Raw genomic sequence first — 16,551 nt, 5'->3', positions numbered from 1 at the left:
GTCCTTCTTTCCTCTCTCAGACACACTTCACTCCTGGCTCCATCCTCTGCTCAGTACAGCTCCTTTCTTTGCTTGGAATGCCCTCCTGCTGGTCTCCAACCTCAACTCCTTCCCTTTTCCTCTGGGTGTGTGGCCCCTGGCTCCATGGGATGGGGAGGACATGACGTCAGTATGGGGACAGAGTTGACAGAATTCCAGGCCAGGCTGGCCCAAAGCAAAATTGTGAAGAAAGCCAAATCTCATCTCTAGCTTCTCACTTTTTCTTTCTTATCACAGAGCCGGCTGGTCTCTCTTTTCCTTCCCTTTTTAGCAGCTTTATTGAAATTTACATACCATAAATTCACCCATTTAAGGTGAATATAAGTCAATGGATTTTAGTGTAGTCATGACAAAAAAACTTTGTACCCATTAGCAGTCACTCCCCATTCCCCCATCCCCAGTCCTAGACAGCCACTGATTTGCTTTCTGTCCATATAGGTCTGCTTATTCTAGACATTCATATGTATGGAATCATTTAATGTGATCTTTTGTGTCTGGTTTCTTTCATCTAGTATCATGTTTTTAAGAATCATATGTGCTGTAGCATGGATTAGTACTTCATTCTTTTCTATTGCTGAATCACACTCTATTGTATGGATCTATACATTTTACTTACTCATTTATTAGTTGATGAACATTTGGGTCGTTTCCACTTTTTTTGGCTATTATAAATGATATAGCTGTGAACATTCATATATAATTTTTGTGTGGACATTCCTCTTGGGAATATATGCAGGAGTATGTTGTTTGATTTCCACATTATTTGTGAATTTCCCAAATTTCCTTTTCTTAGTTATTTATAATTTAATTCCATTGCAGTGCATATTAGTCAGGGTTCTCCAGAGAAGGATGTATCTAAATAGATACATAGATATAGATAGATATATAAGAGAAGATTTGTTATGGGAGTTGGTTCATGCAATTATGGAGGCTGAGATATGCCACAGTTTGGGATACGTAAGCTGAAGAAGCAGAAAGGCTGGTGATATAATTCGGTTTGAGTCTGAAAGCCTGAGAACCAAGAGCTCCAATGTCTGTGAGCCAGACATTGGATAGATGAGCTCGAGAAGAGAAAAAGAGAGAATTTGCTCTTCCTCCACCTTTTTGTTCTGTTCACATCCTCAATGGATTAGATAATGCCCACCCACATTGATGAGGGTGATCTTCTTTACTCAGTCTGCTGATGCTAATCTCTCCTGGAAACACCTTCACAGACACATTCAGAAATAATGTTTCAGGGGTGCCTGGGTGGCTCAGTTGTTAAGCGTCTGCCTTTGGCTCAGGTCATGATCCCAGGGTCCTGGGATCGAGCCCCACATCCAGCTCCCTGCTCCACGGGAAGCCTGCTTCTCCCTCTCCCACTCCCCCTGCTTGTGTTCCCTCTCTCACTGCGTCTCTCTCTGTCAAATAAATAAATAAAATCTTAAAAAAAAAAAAAAAGAAATAATGTTTCACCAGCTATTGGTGGGCATCCTTTAGCCCTATCAAGTTGATGTATAAAATTAACCATCACACGGTGGGAGAACATACTTTGTATGGTTTCAATCTTTATAAGTTTTTGAGTCTTTATAAGTTTATGGTCTATTTTGGAGAATGTTCCATGTATACTATTAAATGTTCTCTATAGATGTCTCTTTGGTCCAGTGGGTTTATTGTGTTCTTCACATCCTCTATTTCACTGTGTACTTCTGGCTAATTGTTGTATCCATGATTGAAAGGGGGTCTTTCTCAATTATCATTTGTTGCATTCTCTTCCTTTCTGTCAGTTTTTGCTTCATGTATTTGGGGGCTCTGTTGTTAAGTGCATATATGTTTATAATTACTTATAATCTTCCTGATGAATTGATGCTTTTATCATTTTATAATGTCCCTCTTTGTCTTTAATAACAATTTTTGTCTTAAGATCTATTTTGTCTAGTATTAATGCTGCCACCCCGGCTTTCTCAGATCTCTTTGGTTACTATTTGCATGTTTTCCATCCTTTTACTTCAATCTAATTGTGTCTTTGAATCTAAAGTGTGTTTCTTATAAACAGTGCATAGTGGTACCCTGTTGTTGTATCCATTCTGATGATCTGCCTTTTTAAAAAGGCATTTAAATTTACTGTAATTACTGATAAGCGGGATTTGAAGCTATCATTTGTTATGTATTTTCTTTATTTCTAACATCTTGTTTCCTCTATTATTCTATTATGGCCTTCTTTTGTGTTAAATAGTTATATATTTTCTAGTGTACCATTTTAGTTCACTTATTGTTTCTCATAATCTTTGCTAGGTTATTTTCTTTATGGTTGCCCAGAACATTAGAATTAGCATCTTAACTTAAAAAACAATCTAGTTCATATTAATACTAACTTAATTTTAATAGTATCCAGAAGTTTTACTCTGGTATAGTTCCATTCTACTCCTCCTCTGCTGTGGTATTATTGCCATATATATTACATCTTTATGTATTTTAAGCTCATCAACACAGTTTTGTAATTATTGCTTTATGGAGCTGTTTTTAAAATCAGGTAAGAGGAGAAAAGAGGTACAACATACTTTAATCTTTCTTTTATATTTACTTTGTAGTTACCCTTACCAGTGTTCCTTATTTCTTTGTGTGGATTCAAATAACCAGGTACTATGCTTTATTTCAGCCCAAAGGACTCTCCTTACTATTTCTTATAGGGCAGGTCTGCTAGTGATGAATTTGTTTTTGTTCATCTTGGAACTTCTTAATTTCTTTTTTATTTTTAAAGGATAGTTTCTCCAGATACAAAATTCTTGACTCACAGTTCTCCTCCTTCCTCCCCACCCCCAGCATTTTGAATATGTCATCTCACTACTTTAGGCTTCCATGGTCTCCTATGAGAAGTTGGCTATTAATCTTATCGAATATCTCTTGCCTCATGATTAGTCATTTCTCTCTTGCTATTTTCAAGATTCTCTCTTTGCCTTTCAGCAGTATGATTAGGATGTGTCTCGGTGTGGATCTTTTTAAGCTTGTTTTATTGAAGTTCATTGAGGTTCTTGGATGAACAGATTTGTGTCTTTCATCATTTTTAGGAAGTTTTAGGCCATTATTTCTTCAAATATTCTTTCTGTCTCTTTTTTTCTCTCTCTTCTGGGTCTCTCATTATACATATTTGAAAATACTTGATGGCATGCTGTATGTTTTTAAGGCTCTGCTCATTTTTCTTCATTCTTTTTTCTTTGTGATTGGATAATTTCAGTTGACCTTTATTCAAGTTCACTGCTTCTTTCTTCTGTCAATTCCAATGTGTTGTTGAGCACCTCTAGTGAATTTATCATTTCCAGTTATTATACTTTTCAAATCCAGAATTAGGTAGAATAATTTCTATCTCTTTATTGATATTCTTTATTTGGTAAAACATCATTGTCTTGCTTTCCTTTAATTCTTTAGACATGGTTTAATTTAGCTCTTGAACATATTTATAATAACTGGGTTAAAGGCTTTGACTAGTAAATGCAATATCTGGGCCTTCTCAGCGTCCATTTCTTTCTTTCTTTTTTTTTTTTTAAGACTTTATTTATTTGTTTGAGAGAGAGCCAGAAAGAGACAGAGAGAGAGAGAGAGCACACACAGTGGGCAGTGACAGAGGGAGAAGCAGACTCCCCATTGAGCAGGGGGCCTGATGCAGGGCTGCATCCCAGGACCCTGAGATCGTGACCTGAGCTGAAGGCAGATGCTTAACCGACTGAGCCACCCAGGCTCCCTCAGGGTCCATTTCTTTTTTTCTTTTAAATTTAAATTCAATTAGCCAACATATAAGTACATCATTAGTTTCAGATGTAGAGTTCAATAATTCATCAGTTGCGTGTAACACCCAGTGCTCATCACATCACATGCCCTCCTTAATGCCCATCACCCAGTTACTCCATCCCTCCATCCACCTACCCTCCAGCAAACCTCAGTTTGTTTCCTATAGTTAAGAGTCTCTCATTGTTTTTCTCCCTCTTTGATGACTTCCCATTCAGTTTTCCCTCCCTTCCCCTATGATCCTCTGTGCTATTGCTCATATTCCACATATAAGTGAAACCATATGATAATTGTCCTTCTCTGATTGACTTATTTCGTTTAGCATAATACCCTTCAGTTCCACCCATATCAATGTAAATGGTAAGTATTCATCCTTTCTGATGGCTGAGTAGTACTCCATTGTGTATATATATACTTGTCTTCTTTATTCATTCGTCAAAGGACATCTTGGCTCTTTCCATAGTTTGGCTATTGTGGACACTGCTGCTATAAACATTGGGGTGCAGGTGCCCCTTTGGATCAATACATTTGTATCTTTGGGGTGAATACCTAGTAATGCAGTTGCTGGGTCATAGGGTAGCTCTATTTTTAACTTCCTAAGGAACCTCCATACAGCTTTCCAGACTGGCTGCACCAGCTTGCATTCCCACTGACAGTGTAAGAGGTTTCCACTTTCTCTGCATCCTTGCCAACATTTTATATTTCCTGTCTTGTTAATTTTAGCCAATCTGACTGGTGTGAGATGGTATCTCATTGAGGTTTTGATTTGTATTTCCCTGATGCTGAGTGATGTGGAGCACTTTTTTATGTGTCTGTTGGCCATTTGGATGTTTTCTTTGGAGAAATGTCTGTTCATGTCTTCTGCCCATTTCTTGACTGGATTATTTGTTTTTTGGGGTGTTGAGTTTGATAAGTTCTTTATAGATCTTGGATTTTAGCCCTTTATCTGTAATGTCATTTGCAAATATCTTCTCCCATTCTGTAGGCTGCCTTTTAGTTTTGTTGACTGTTTCTTTTGCTGTGCAGAAGCTTTTTATCTTGATGAAGTCCCAAAAGTTCATTTTTGCTTTTGTTTTCCTTGCCTTTGGAGACGTGTTTAGCAAGCAGTTGCTGTGGCCAAGGTCGAAGAGGTTGCTGCCTGTATTCTCTAGGATTTTGATGGATTCCTGTTTCACATTTAGGTCTTTCATCCATTTTGAGTTTATCTTTTTGTATGGTGTAAGAGAATGGCCCAGTCTCATTCTTCTGTATGTGGCTGTTCCAATTTTCCCAACACCGTTTGTTGAAGAGACTGTCCTTTTTCCATTGGATATTCTTTCCTGCTTTGTGTCAAAGATTAGTTGACCATAGAGTTGAGGGTCCATTTCTGGGTTTTCTATTCTGTTCCATTGATCTATGTGTCTGTTTTTGTGCCAGTACCACACTGTCTTAATGATTACACCTTTGTAATAGAGCTTGAAGTCTGGATTCTGATACCACCAGCTTTGGTTTTCTTTTTCAACATTCCTTTGGCTATTCAGGGTCTTTTCTGGTTCCATACAAATTCTAGGATTATTTGTTCCAGCTCTGTGAAAAATCTCAATGGTATTTTGACAGGGATTACATTGGCTGTGTAGATTGCTCTGGGTAGCATAGATATTTTAACAATATTTATTCTTCCAATCCATGAGCATGGAATGTTTTTCCATTTCTTTGTGTCTTCCTCATAGAACACTAAGTGTTCTGTAGTTTCTAGAGTACAGATCCTTCATTTCTTTGGTTAGGTTTATTCCTAGGTATCCTATGGTTTTTGGTGCAATTGTAAATGGGATCAATTACTTAATTTCTCTTTCTTCTGTCTCATCGTTAGTGTATAGAAATGCAACTGATTTCTGTGTGTTGATTTTATATCCTGCCACATTACTAAATTCCTGTATGAGTTCTAGCAGTTTTGGGGCGGAGTCTTTTGAGTTTTCCACATAAAATATCATGTCATCTGAGAAGAGTGAGAGTTTGACTTCTTTGCCAATCTGAAAGCATTTTATTCCTTTTTGTTGTCGGATTGCTGAGGCTAGGACTTCTAGTACTAGTTGAACAACAGTGATGAGAATGGGCACCCCTCTTGTGTTCTGGATCTTAGGGAAAAAGCTCTTAGTTTTCCCCATTGAGAATGATATTTGCTGGGGGCTTTTCATAGATGGCTTTTTATCCCTGCACTGTGGAGAGTTATAATCAAGAAAGGATGTTGTATTTTGTCAAATGCTTTTTCTGCATCAATTGAAAGGATATATGGTTTTTGTCCTTTCTTTTTTTAATGTGATGTATCACGTTGATTGATTTGCAAATGCTGAACCACCCTTGCAGCCCAGGAATAAATCCCACTTTGTCGTGGTGAATAATCCTTTTAGTGTACTGTTGGATCCTATTGGCTAGTATTTTGGTGAGAATTTTTGCATCCATGTTCATCACGGATATTGGTCTGTAATTCTCCTTTTTGATGGGCTCTTTGTCTGGTTTTGGGATCAAGGTAATGGTGGCCTCATAGAATGAGTATGAAAGTTTTCCTTCCATTTTGATTTTTTTCAAACAGCTTCAGAAGAATAGGTATTAATTCTTCTTTAAATGTTTGGTAGAATTCCGCTGGGAAGCCATCCAGCCCTGGACTCTTGTTTTTGGGGAGATTTTTGATTACTGATTCAATTTCCTTGCTGGTTATGGGTCTGTTTAGATTGTCTATTTCTTCCTGTTTCAGTCTTGGTAGTTTATAAGTTTCCAGGAATGCATCCATTTCTTTCAGATTGTCTAGTTTGTTGGCATATAGTTGCTCATAATAGGTTCTTAAAATTGTATTTCTTTAGGATTGGTTGTGATCTTTCCTCTTTCATTCATGATTTTATTAATTTGTGGCCTTTCTCTTTTCTTTTTGATAAGTCTGGCTAGGGGCTTATCGATCTTAATAATTCTTTCAAGGAACCAGCTTCTAGTTTCATTGATCTGTTCTACTATTCTTTTCATTTCTATTTCATTGATTTTTGCTCTAATCTTTATTATTTCTCTTCTCCTGCTTGGTTTAGGCTTTACTTGCTGCTCTTTCTCCAGCTCCTTTAGGTGTAAGGTTAGCTTGTGTATTTGAGACTTTTCTAATTTCTTGAGAAAGCCCTGTATTGCTATGTACTTCCCTCTTAGGACCTCCTTTGCTGCATCCCAAAGGTTTTGAACAGTTGTGTTTTCATTTCTATTTGTTTCTATGAATTTTAAAAATTCTTCTTTACTATCTTGGTAGACCCATTCATTCTTTAGTAGGATGCTCTTTAGCCTCCAAATATTTTAGTTCCTTCGAAATTTCCTCTTGTGACTGAGTTCAAGTTTCAAAGTATTGTGGCCTAAAAATATGCAGGAAATAATCCCAATCTTTTGGTACCATTTGAGACCTGATTTGTGACCCAGTATTGGATCTATTCTGGAGAATGTTCTATGTGCACTCGAGAAGAATGTGTATTCTATTGCTTTAGATTCTAACACTCTGTATATATCTGTGAAGTCAGTCTGGTCCAGTGTGTCATTCAAAGCCCTTGTTTCCTTATTGATCTTCTGCTTAGATGATCTGTCCATTGCTGTGAGTGGGGTGTTAAAGTCCCCTACTATTACTGTATTATTATCAATGTGTTTCTTTAATTTTGTTATTAATTGGTTTATATAATTGGCTATTCCCAGGTTAGGAGCATAAATATTTATATTTGTTAGATCTTCTTGTTAGATAGACCCTTTAAGTATGATATAGTGTCCCTCTTCATCCCTTACCACAGTCTTTGGTTTAGAATCTAATTTGTCTGATATAAGGATTGCTACCCCAACTTTCTTTTGATGTCCATTAGCATGATAAGTTGTTCTCCACCCCCTCACTTTCAATCTGGAGGTGTCTTTGGGTCTAAAATGAGTCTCTTGTAGAGAGCATTATGGATGGGTCTTGCTTTTTTAACTGATCTGATACCCTATGTCTTTTGATTGGAGCATTTAGCCCATCTACATTCAGAGTAACTATTGAAAGATAGGAATTTAGTGCATTGCATCACCTTTAAAGTCCCTGTTTCTGTATATTGTCTCTGTTTCTTTTTGGTCTGTTACTTTTGGGCTTGATCTTCACTTACAGGATCCCCTTTAATATTTCTTGCAGGACTGGTTTAGTGATCACAAATTTTTTTAGTTTCTGTTTGTCCTGGAAGCTCTTTATCTCTCCTTCCAGTCTGAATGACAGCCTTGTTGGATAAATTATTCTTGGCTGCATGTTTTCTCATTTAGTACCCTGAATATATCATGCCAGCCCTTTCTGGCCTGCCAGGTCTCTGTGGATAGGTCTGCTGCCAGTCTAATGTTTCCACCCTTGTAGGTTAAGACCTCTTGTCTAGAACTGCTTTCAGGATTTTCTCTTTTTCTCTGAAATTTGCAAGCTTCACTATTATATGTTGGGATGTTGATCCATTTTTATTGATTTTGAGGGCGGTTCTCTGTGCCTCCTGGACTTGAATGCCTGTTTCCTTCCCCAGATTAGGGAAGTTCTCAACTATGATTTGCTCAAATATACCTTCTGTCCCTCTCTCTTTCTTCTGCCTCTGGGACCCCAATAATTCTAATATTGTTTCACTTTATGGTATTGCTGATTTCTCAAAGCCTCCTGTCATGGTCCCTTAGTTGTCTTTCTCTCTTTTCCTCAGCTTCCTTCCTTTCCATAATTTTGTCTTCTATGTCACTGACTCTCTTCTGTCTCATTTACCCTAGTTGTTAGATAATCCATTTTATACTGCATCTCAGTTAAAGAATTTTTAATTTTGGCCTAATTAGATTTTATTTCTGCATAAGAGATTCTCCAGTGTCTTTTGTGTTTTTTCCAAGCCTAGCTAGTAACTTTATAATCGTTATTCTGAATTCTAGTTCTGACATTTTACTTATACCCATATAAATTAGATCCATGGCAGAGAGTATTACCTCTGGTTCTTTCTTTGGTTGTGAATTTCTCCTTCTAGTCATTTTGTCCAGAGAAGAACAGATGAACGAGAGGACAAAATCTAAAATATCAACATGACCCAAGCAAAATACAAACTAGACAAATCTGAAGAGGTTAGAAACCAACAAACAAAAGGAAAAAATATATAATTTCATAGGTGGACAGAACAGGATGATCCACTTGGTCCTGGGTATATTTTGGTCTGTTTGTTAGAAGACACTAAATCCCTAAATTGTGAAGAAAGCAAAACTTATATATATACAAAAATAAAATTGAATACAGTGAAAGGAAGCGAAAAATGAAGAATATATCTATAAAATGTAAATGTAAAATTGAAAATTAAAAAAAGCCTTAAAGACAAAGAGTTGATAAAATAAAAAACTAGATGAAAAGAAAAAAAAGAAGAAAGAAAAAGAAAATTTTAAACTGAAAGACTAAAGACTCATGAGAAAAAAAACCCTGAATTCTATATACTATTTTGCCCTAGTGCAGGAGTTTTTCAGTTCTGAGTGATCCGTAAACTTGGTATTAGCCTGATGTTGTTGATGGTCTTCTGGGGGAGGGGCCTGTTGCACTGATTCTGAGGTGTCTTTGCCTGGGTGGAGTTGCACCACCCTTTGCCAGGGGGCCAGGCTCAGTCAGTGTGAGCTGCTTCAGGTTGCTCTATGTGGCTTTTGTTCCCTGAAGGCTTTTTCCCACTTTAGAGGATGAAAAAAAAAAAAGTAAAAATGGCAGGGCTCCCATCTCTAGCCCCAGAGCTGAATGATCCCTGCCCCCACTCTTCAGTGCACCCTCAGGGAAAAACAGTTGTCCTTTTGTGTGCGCCAAACTCTGCAGACTCCTGCAATGCACACCCTCACCAATCCACCCAGGGGAGGGAGAGAGGGGGTCCCACTGGCCCTGCCACTTGCTGGGCCCCTGCTCAGGGAGCAGTTGCCTGATCGAGCATGCACCGACGCTGCTCCTCACTGGGGAAGGAGCAGGGTCTTACAGCTGTTGTCCCTTGTTGGGCCCCTGCTTGAAGAGTGGTCACCTGATCATGCCGAGGCTCCTGGTTTATGGCAACAGCTAGCTGAGAAGCCCCTCCAGGGCTCACTAATTGTAGCCAACTTCCTGCTCCAATGCTTGGGAACTCTGCTGCACTCAGGCACCCTCGTTCTTTCTGTGACCCTGGGGATCCTGAGACCACACTGTTCCACCCAGGATTCTGCCCCACTTCATCACCTGAGCACCTTTCAGGCAGGGATGCCCCTCACAGGAGCAGACTTCTAAAAGCCCCGATTTTGCACTCCACTGCTATATCATTTTCTGGTAGCTGGCTTTCAGAGTCTCCCTCTCCTCCACTTTATCTTCCAATATTTCCCCTCAGATTCACGTCTCTGCACCTCCTACCCTGCAAAAAGTGGTCGCTTTTCTATTTGTGGAATTGCAGCAATTCTTTTCTTGGATCTCAGGTTGAATTCACAGGTGTTCAGAATGATTTGATAGATATCTAGCTGAATTCAAGGGACCAGATGAAACGAGGGTCCCCTGCTCTTCCACCATCTTCCCTCGAATCTTTGTATTTATTTCTCTCTTCCACCTGGCTGCCAGCCATTCCCTCAGGGTCCATTTCTATTGATTGTTTCCACCCTCACCCCCCACCACATGCATGGTCCATACTCTCCTAATTCCTTTTGTATTTTACAGTCTTTCATTGAAAACTGGACATTTTCGATAATACAATGTGACAACTCTGGAAATCAGATTTCTCCCCTCCCCAGGTTTTATTATTGTTATTGATATTGGTTGCAGTTGTTGTTACTGTTTATATTTGTAGTGACTTTCTTGGACTAATTATTTAAAATCTATATTCCCTCTAGTGTCTGGTCACTGAAATCTCTGCTTGTTTAGCTTTATGGTCAGCTAATGATTGATGAGAAATTCCCTTAAATGATTTGAACCATTATGTCTTCCACCCTTTACCAAGAGGCTCTGTGTGTGATGGGGCATGCCTTTAATATTCAGATTGTTCAGTATTCTGCTTTACTCTTTACTTTCTGCTGTGCAAGGCCTCTAGGTCATCCAGTGCTGAGAGATTGGGGCCATTGCAGGTCTTTCCTTGTCGTGTACACAGACCCAGGTATGCAGGTTTCTAGATCTCCAGGAATAGAATGCCTCATACCCCTCAGAACTTTTCAACCCCTGTAAGACATCTTGCCCCAGATCTTCCTTTTAAGTTTTTACCCAGACTGTTGTTTGCTTCAGATGGCTTAGAAGCCTCAGGCAGCTGCAATGTTAAACAGTTGCCGCTGATTATTTTCAACAAATGCTTTTACCACAGAACAAAGTGTTATGTTAGGTCAGATAATGAAAAAACACTATAAATGAGGCTCTTCCAAGGAACACTGGAACAGATCAAATGGTGAAAATGCTCTAAGAATGAAGCTTTTTGATGTGCTCCAAACATGGTCTGTTCCCACTGGTAGCTACAAGGCTGCTGGTTTTCACAGCCACCAAAGTTGTGAGGCTGCTGTTTCTCAGGGCCATCACAGAGCTGGGGCAGGAAGGATGGGAGCAGGTCAAGGGAAGAATGGGAATAGGTCAACAACACACTGTGGTACTCTTATTGAGGTTCATCAGTTTTTTTTTTTCCCGAATGAATGATTCTCAGATTGTTGTAAGCCTTTGGTTTATGTTCAAAGTTCTAAAATAGTTTATTTTAACCACTTCGAGGAGTGTTTGAGTTGTTCTGATGGACGTGCAGATTTACTGAGTTCCTCAGTTTGCCATTCCAGAAGTCCAGACTGTCTAGTATTTCTTTACATAGCTGTTTCTGTTTCCCTACTAAATGGCAAGGTTTGAAGGCTAGAATAATTTTTAAATCATGATTTTATCTTCTCTATTTGGTCCGGTATGGGCATATAGCAGGTGTTTAATAAGTGCTTGTTAAATTAATAGTGGAGAAAATTCTTTAAAAGTACAGGCAGGTCCATCCAAAGCCTATACTGAGTTCCTTCACAAAGATCCAGAAGAATGGAGGCAAAAGTGTGAAACAGGCAAAGTTTCTCTTTTTTTTTTTTAAAGATTTTATTTATTTATTTGAGAGAGAGAATGAGACAGAGAGAGCATGAGAAGGGGGAGGGTCAGAGGGAGAAGCAGACTCCCCGCTGAGCAGGGAGTCTGATGCGGGACTCGATCCCGGGACTCCAGGATCATGACCTGAGCCGAAGACAGTGGCTTAACCAACTGAGCCACCCAGGCGCCCCAAAGTTTCTCTTTGATGTGGTGATAGCAGAAGGCCCACACATCTGTTGGAAATTAATTGCAAGAATTATAGAGTGCTATCAAACCTTACTTCAGGGAACTACTCCACCAGCGGTATGCAAACTTCCTTTTTGCCCATCATAGAATTTTACATAACTAATGGGACTTTAAAGATAACATTGTGCAACATATCCCCTTTCAAATGAGAACTCAGGGTAACAGGAAATTAACGTGCTCAAAGTAACACAGTTAATTTGATGTAGGGCCCAACTGTCATATCCTGTAGTTTAGTGTTCTTCCCCAACTTCCTACTGTTCTTCAAGGTAGAAGGCATGGGAACCCAACATGTGAATCTCCACTGGGGGTGGAGCACCAAGAATAGATGTGAATAAGCACTGGGCTTGGGTTTGGAAAATGAAAGTTCAGGTCTGATTCTGCCACTAATAATTGTGTGATTTGTTCAAATACCTTCACCTCTTTGAGCCTTGGCTCCTCTAGGGCAAAATGTTGATGATAACACTTACCCAACTAGGCTATTGGGGGAATTAAATGAATTAATTTGTGTGAACCTTACGCTTATGCTCTTAACAGTCACAAGAGTGGGGAAAAAAAACTTAGAGAAGAAAATGACCCTTCTGGGTTTTTCCTTTTTCTTTTTCTCTTTCTTTCTCTCTCTTGCTTGCTTTCTTCCCTCCCCCCCTTCCTCCTTTCCTTCCTTCCTCCCCTGCTTTTTGTAAAAACTAACCTCATATAAGAAAATGTCTTTGAATGCACATAGGAAGAGTGTAAAATATTCCCTCAAACTAAAAAAAGAGCTAGTATGTTTTAGTTCACCCTAACTCTGGACAAATAAGTCACTGCTCATCTTCATAGCTGGGGATAAAGTTAGGTGCCACATTAGAAAACAAATAAATGGAATTTTAACCTCCCTCTTTTTTAGTCTTTGAAGGCCCGAACAGACTGATAAAGTGTGTCTGGTCTGTGCACTTAATTTCTTTCCCACTCACAGTGCCAAACACTGTGGTGAGATATTAGTAATAAAGAGTTACTTAAGACACAGTCTCAGCTCTCAGTTTTTCTAGATCTGCAGTTGGCACCACTAAAAAGAAACGTATGCCTTTATTAAAACAAACTCATAGGTGCAGTAATACAGTCTAATAGATCCTTGTTGTAGGTGGAATTGTGTCCCCCCTGAGAATTCCTATGGTGAAGTTCTAACTCCCGGTACTTTAGAATAGGACTATTTGGAGATAGGGTCTTTAAAGAGGTAATTAAGTTAAAATAACATCATGAAGGTGGGCCCTAATCCAACATGACTGTTTTTTTGTTTTGTTTTGTTTTTTATTTTTTGATTTTTGTTTTAATAAGGAAAGGAGATCAGGATACAGACACATCTAGAAGAAAGACCATGTGAAGATGCAGAGAGAAGACAGCCATCTACAAGCCAAAGAGAGAGGCCTCAGGAGCAACCAAACCTGCTGACACCTTGATCTTGGACTTATAGCCTCCATAACTGTGAGGAAATAAATTTCTGTTGTTTTAAGTCATTCAGCTTGTGGTACTTTGTTACGGCAGCCAGAGATAATCAAATAATCCTCCACTGGGATTGACTCACTTGGGACATTAGTACTATATCACAGTTGGTTAAAAACAGCATTAGCATGTATAATTTAACCCATATATTGAGATATTAATAAGTGTATTATGTTGCTGAGAACTCTAAAGATAACATTTTATTAACCTAGTTTTATTATACCTAAGCCCACATGTTTCCCCCTATACACATCTGGAGGATGGAGCTGGGCTGCCTGTTCATGTCTAAAGGAAGGATGAGGTCTTGGTGCAGGAATAGAAAAGACACCACTAAATCCTGAGTTATGAGACAGGATTTGAAGCAGGGTACGAATATGGAAAAATGCTTATGCTGTAAGGTTAGAGAAAAAGAGGAAGATGATAAATCTTACATTTAATGTGATTCTTGTGTAAAAACAACAAAAGTTATCAATTCTATGTATGGAAAAAATATTGGCAGGAAATACATCATAACATTTAGGGTAATTGTTTTGGAAGCTGGTACTAAAGTTTATTTTTTCTTCTTTTCTATTACCTACTTATCTCAGTTTTCCACATATTCTCTAGTGGGCCTATTTACTGTTCTAAGGAAAATAAAATCCATAAGGTATGTCTTGTAAAAAGATCCCAGATCTGATGCTAATTTCTGGAGTGTATGGCTGTCCCTTCCCTGCTTCTAATTATTTTCTCACATATAAACCAGGTAAAATAGGGAACCTAAAAAATTTCTATTATTTAGACCCAGATGATTTGAACCTTTTGATAGTTGCTTATACTTTTTATGAAGGGACAGAGTTACTAACGTAAATTTATATCCAAACCACTACAATGACTATTCTACTTTAAAAAATCAATTGTTTCTAAATACTTAAAAAGACAACTAAAAATCCAATATAGCAGTGTCATGTCTGCATATAAAAAAATGACCTCTCTCTGATGTATTCATTAAAAGAGGCTCTCAGGGGGCGCCTGGTGGCTTAGTCGTTAAGCGTCTGCCTTCGGCTCAGGTCATGATCCCGGGGTCCTGGGCTCGAGCCCCACGTCAGGCTCCCTGCTCAGCCGGAAGCCTGCTTCTCCCTCTCCCACTCCCCCTGCTTGTGTTCCCTCTCTCACTGTCTCTTTCTGTGTCAAATAAATAAATAAAATCTTAAAAAAAAAATAAAAGAGTTTCTCAGAATACCCCTTCTTAGCAGATACTTGATTATCTTAGGTTCTGTTATGGTGGACGTAGATACTAGCAAATACATACATGGTTTACTGGCCGTTTTCTAACAGCTTCACATATATTAACTCAAGAAGTCCCCACAATAGGGGAGCCTGGGTGGCTCAGTCATTAAGAGTCTGCCTTCGGCTCAGGTCATGATCCCGGGGTCCTGGGATCGAGCCCCGCGTCGGGCTGCCTGCTCCGTGGGAAGCCTGCTTCTCCCTCTCCCACTCCCCCTGCTTGTGTTCATTCTCTCACTGTCTCTCTCTGTCAAATAAATAAATAAAATCTTAAAAAAAAAAGTCCTCACAATAATCTTAGGAGGGATACTATTACTATCCTAATTTTTCCAAGGAGGAAACTGAATTACAAAGAGGTGAGTAAGTAGTGGAGCTGGGATGTGAACCCTGTCAGCCTAGCTCTGGGGCTCCTGTTCTTAACTACTTTCCTCTGTGGAGGGGACTTGACACAACAGCTCTGGTCTTATAGAACCATTAACAATGTGGCTTGCATTGATTTAGCCAGGACCTTACCTTCTCCTTCTTTTCTCCTTCCATGAGACTTAGTGAACTTGACTCTGTCTGCCTGGCGGGGTGCAGTAAGGTGGAATCTGTTTACTGACTGCATGTCCCTGGAAGATGGAAAAAAGTACTCTGTTGGGAGCAGTATCATTTCTTGCTCCATCCCCACGGTTCATTTATTCTTATTTTTAAAATTCTGGTGGACTTTGTTAAAAGTTTCAAACAATTCAAATGAACTCTGGCCACAGGGTATGATCACATGCTTCTCTCTTCTATTTATCTTGTAACAACTTTGTCAACTAAGAGATGCCCAATTTAACAGAGAATAAATTAGTAGCCCTGTAATATATCATGGGAAAGTGTAGAGAATATACTCCCTTGCTGCATTTGGCAAATCAAATAAGCAAGCAAGATCATGTTCTTAGAAGAAACTCAATTCTTAGAAACTCCCCCATCACACAGCTGCGAGGACAATAGCAGATTAATTAATTTAAGTGAATTGGAAGGGATAGATACAAGAGAACCTTTTCCGAAGATGGCTTTGTTGGTGTTTTAAATTGAAACTCCACAGATGGAAAAACCTATTTAAGTGACCAGTTCATTGAGCAGGCTTCTTATTTGTATGCGTGGAAAATCCAAGAGACCCAGCCATGGTGCCGGCCAAGAGGCTGCCCATGGGAGACGTTCATCACTCCTTGCTCTTTCTCTTCTGGCAGAGGCCTGCACCACGAAGACAAGGTTCCTTGTCATTTATCTTTGATGAAGTAGTTTTCCACTTTCAGGGAAGTTCCCAGTTTAGTGTGAGGGTCAGTCAATTTTAGCCAAGAAGGATGGCCAGGCAGCTGCCCCTGTGTCCAACCTTGGGTGGATGTGGCTGCAGTCAGGTGGGCAGGGTGGCTGGGTCCTCACTGAGCTTTGTGGTGGAGGGTTCTCTGATTGTTCTATGCAGGGAAGTCAGGGGTTGGATTCTGGGACAGCATGTTAAATTGGGGTAAGGTAATAAAAAGGCCAAAGAATGGACTGCCTTTGGGAAGAGAGGGAATAGGAAGCCAGGAGCAGGGTGTTGGCCTTCTGCCCTGCCTGTGGCTGGTTTACTGGGGGAGCTGCCTGAATTGTCCCTAGCATGTGGCCTGAGGTATGAGCTGAAGGGCCTCCTGCCCATTTCTCTCTGGCCAAGATGTGCTGGGGTGCCTCTTCTGAAGCTCCCTCTCCTAAAGGAGCCCAGT

The 16,551-nt window shown here is 39.4% G+C and overlaps 1 protein-coding gene across 1 annotated transcript in view; it reads right to left on the bottom strand.

Annotated features, from left to right (window-relative positions):
• PDCL3 (phosducin like 3) overlaps positions 1-16,551 on the bottom strand; it is a 205,176-nt gene that overhangs the window by 20,175 nt on the left and 168,450 nt on the right. The window contains exon 11 of the transcript XR_010405738.1: positions 15,338-15,435. The gene's annotated coding sequence lies outside the window, so the exon portion shown is untranslated. The remainder of the gene's footprint in view (positions 1-15,337; positions 15,436-16,551) is intronic.

Source organism: Mirounga angustirostris, unplaced genomic scaffold, assembly GCF_029215605.1.
Source record: "Mirounga angustirostris isolate CCGP_5_RB_7025 unplaced genomic scaffold, mMirAng1.0.hap1 SCAF_10, whole genome shotgun sequence".
NCBI classification, from domain to species: Eukaryota; Metazoa; Chordata; class Mammalia; order Carnivora; family Phocidae; genus Mirounga; species Mirounga angustirostris.
This window is presented reverse-complemented; position numbering and strand designations above follow the sequence as displayed.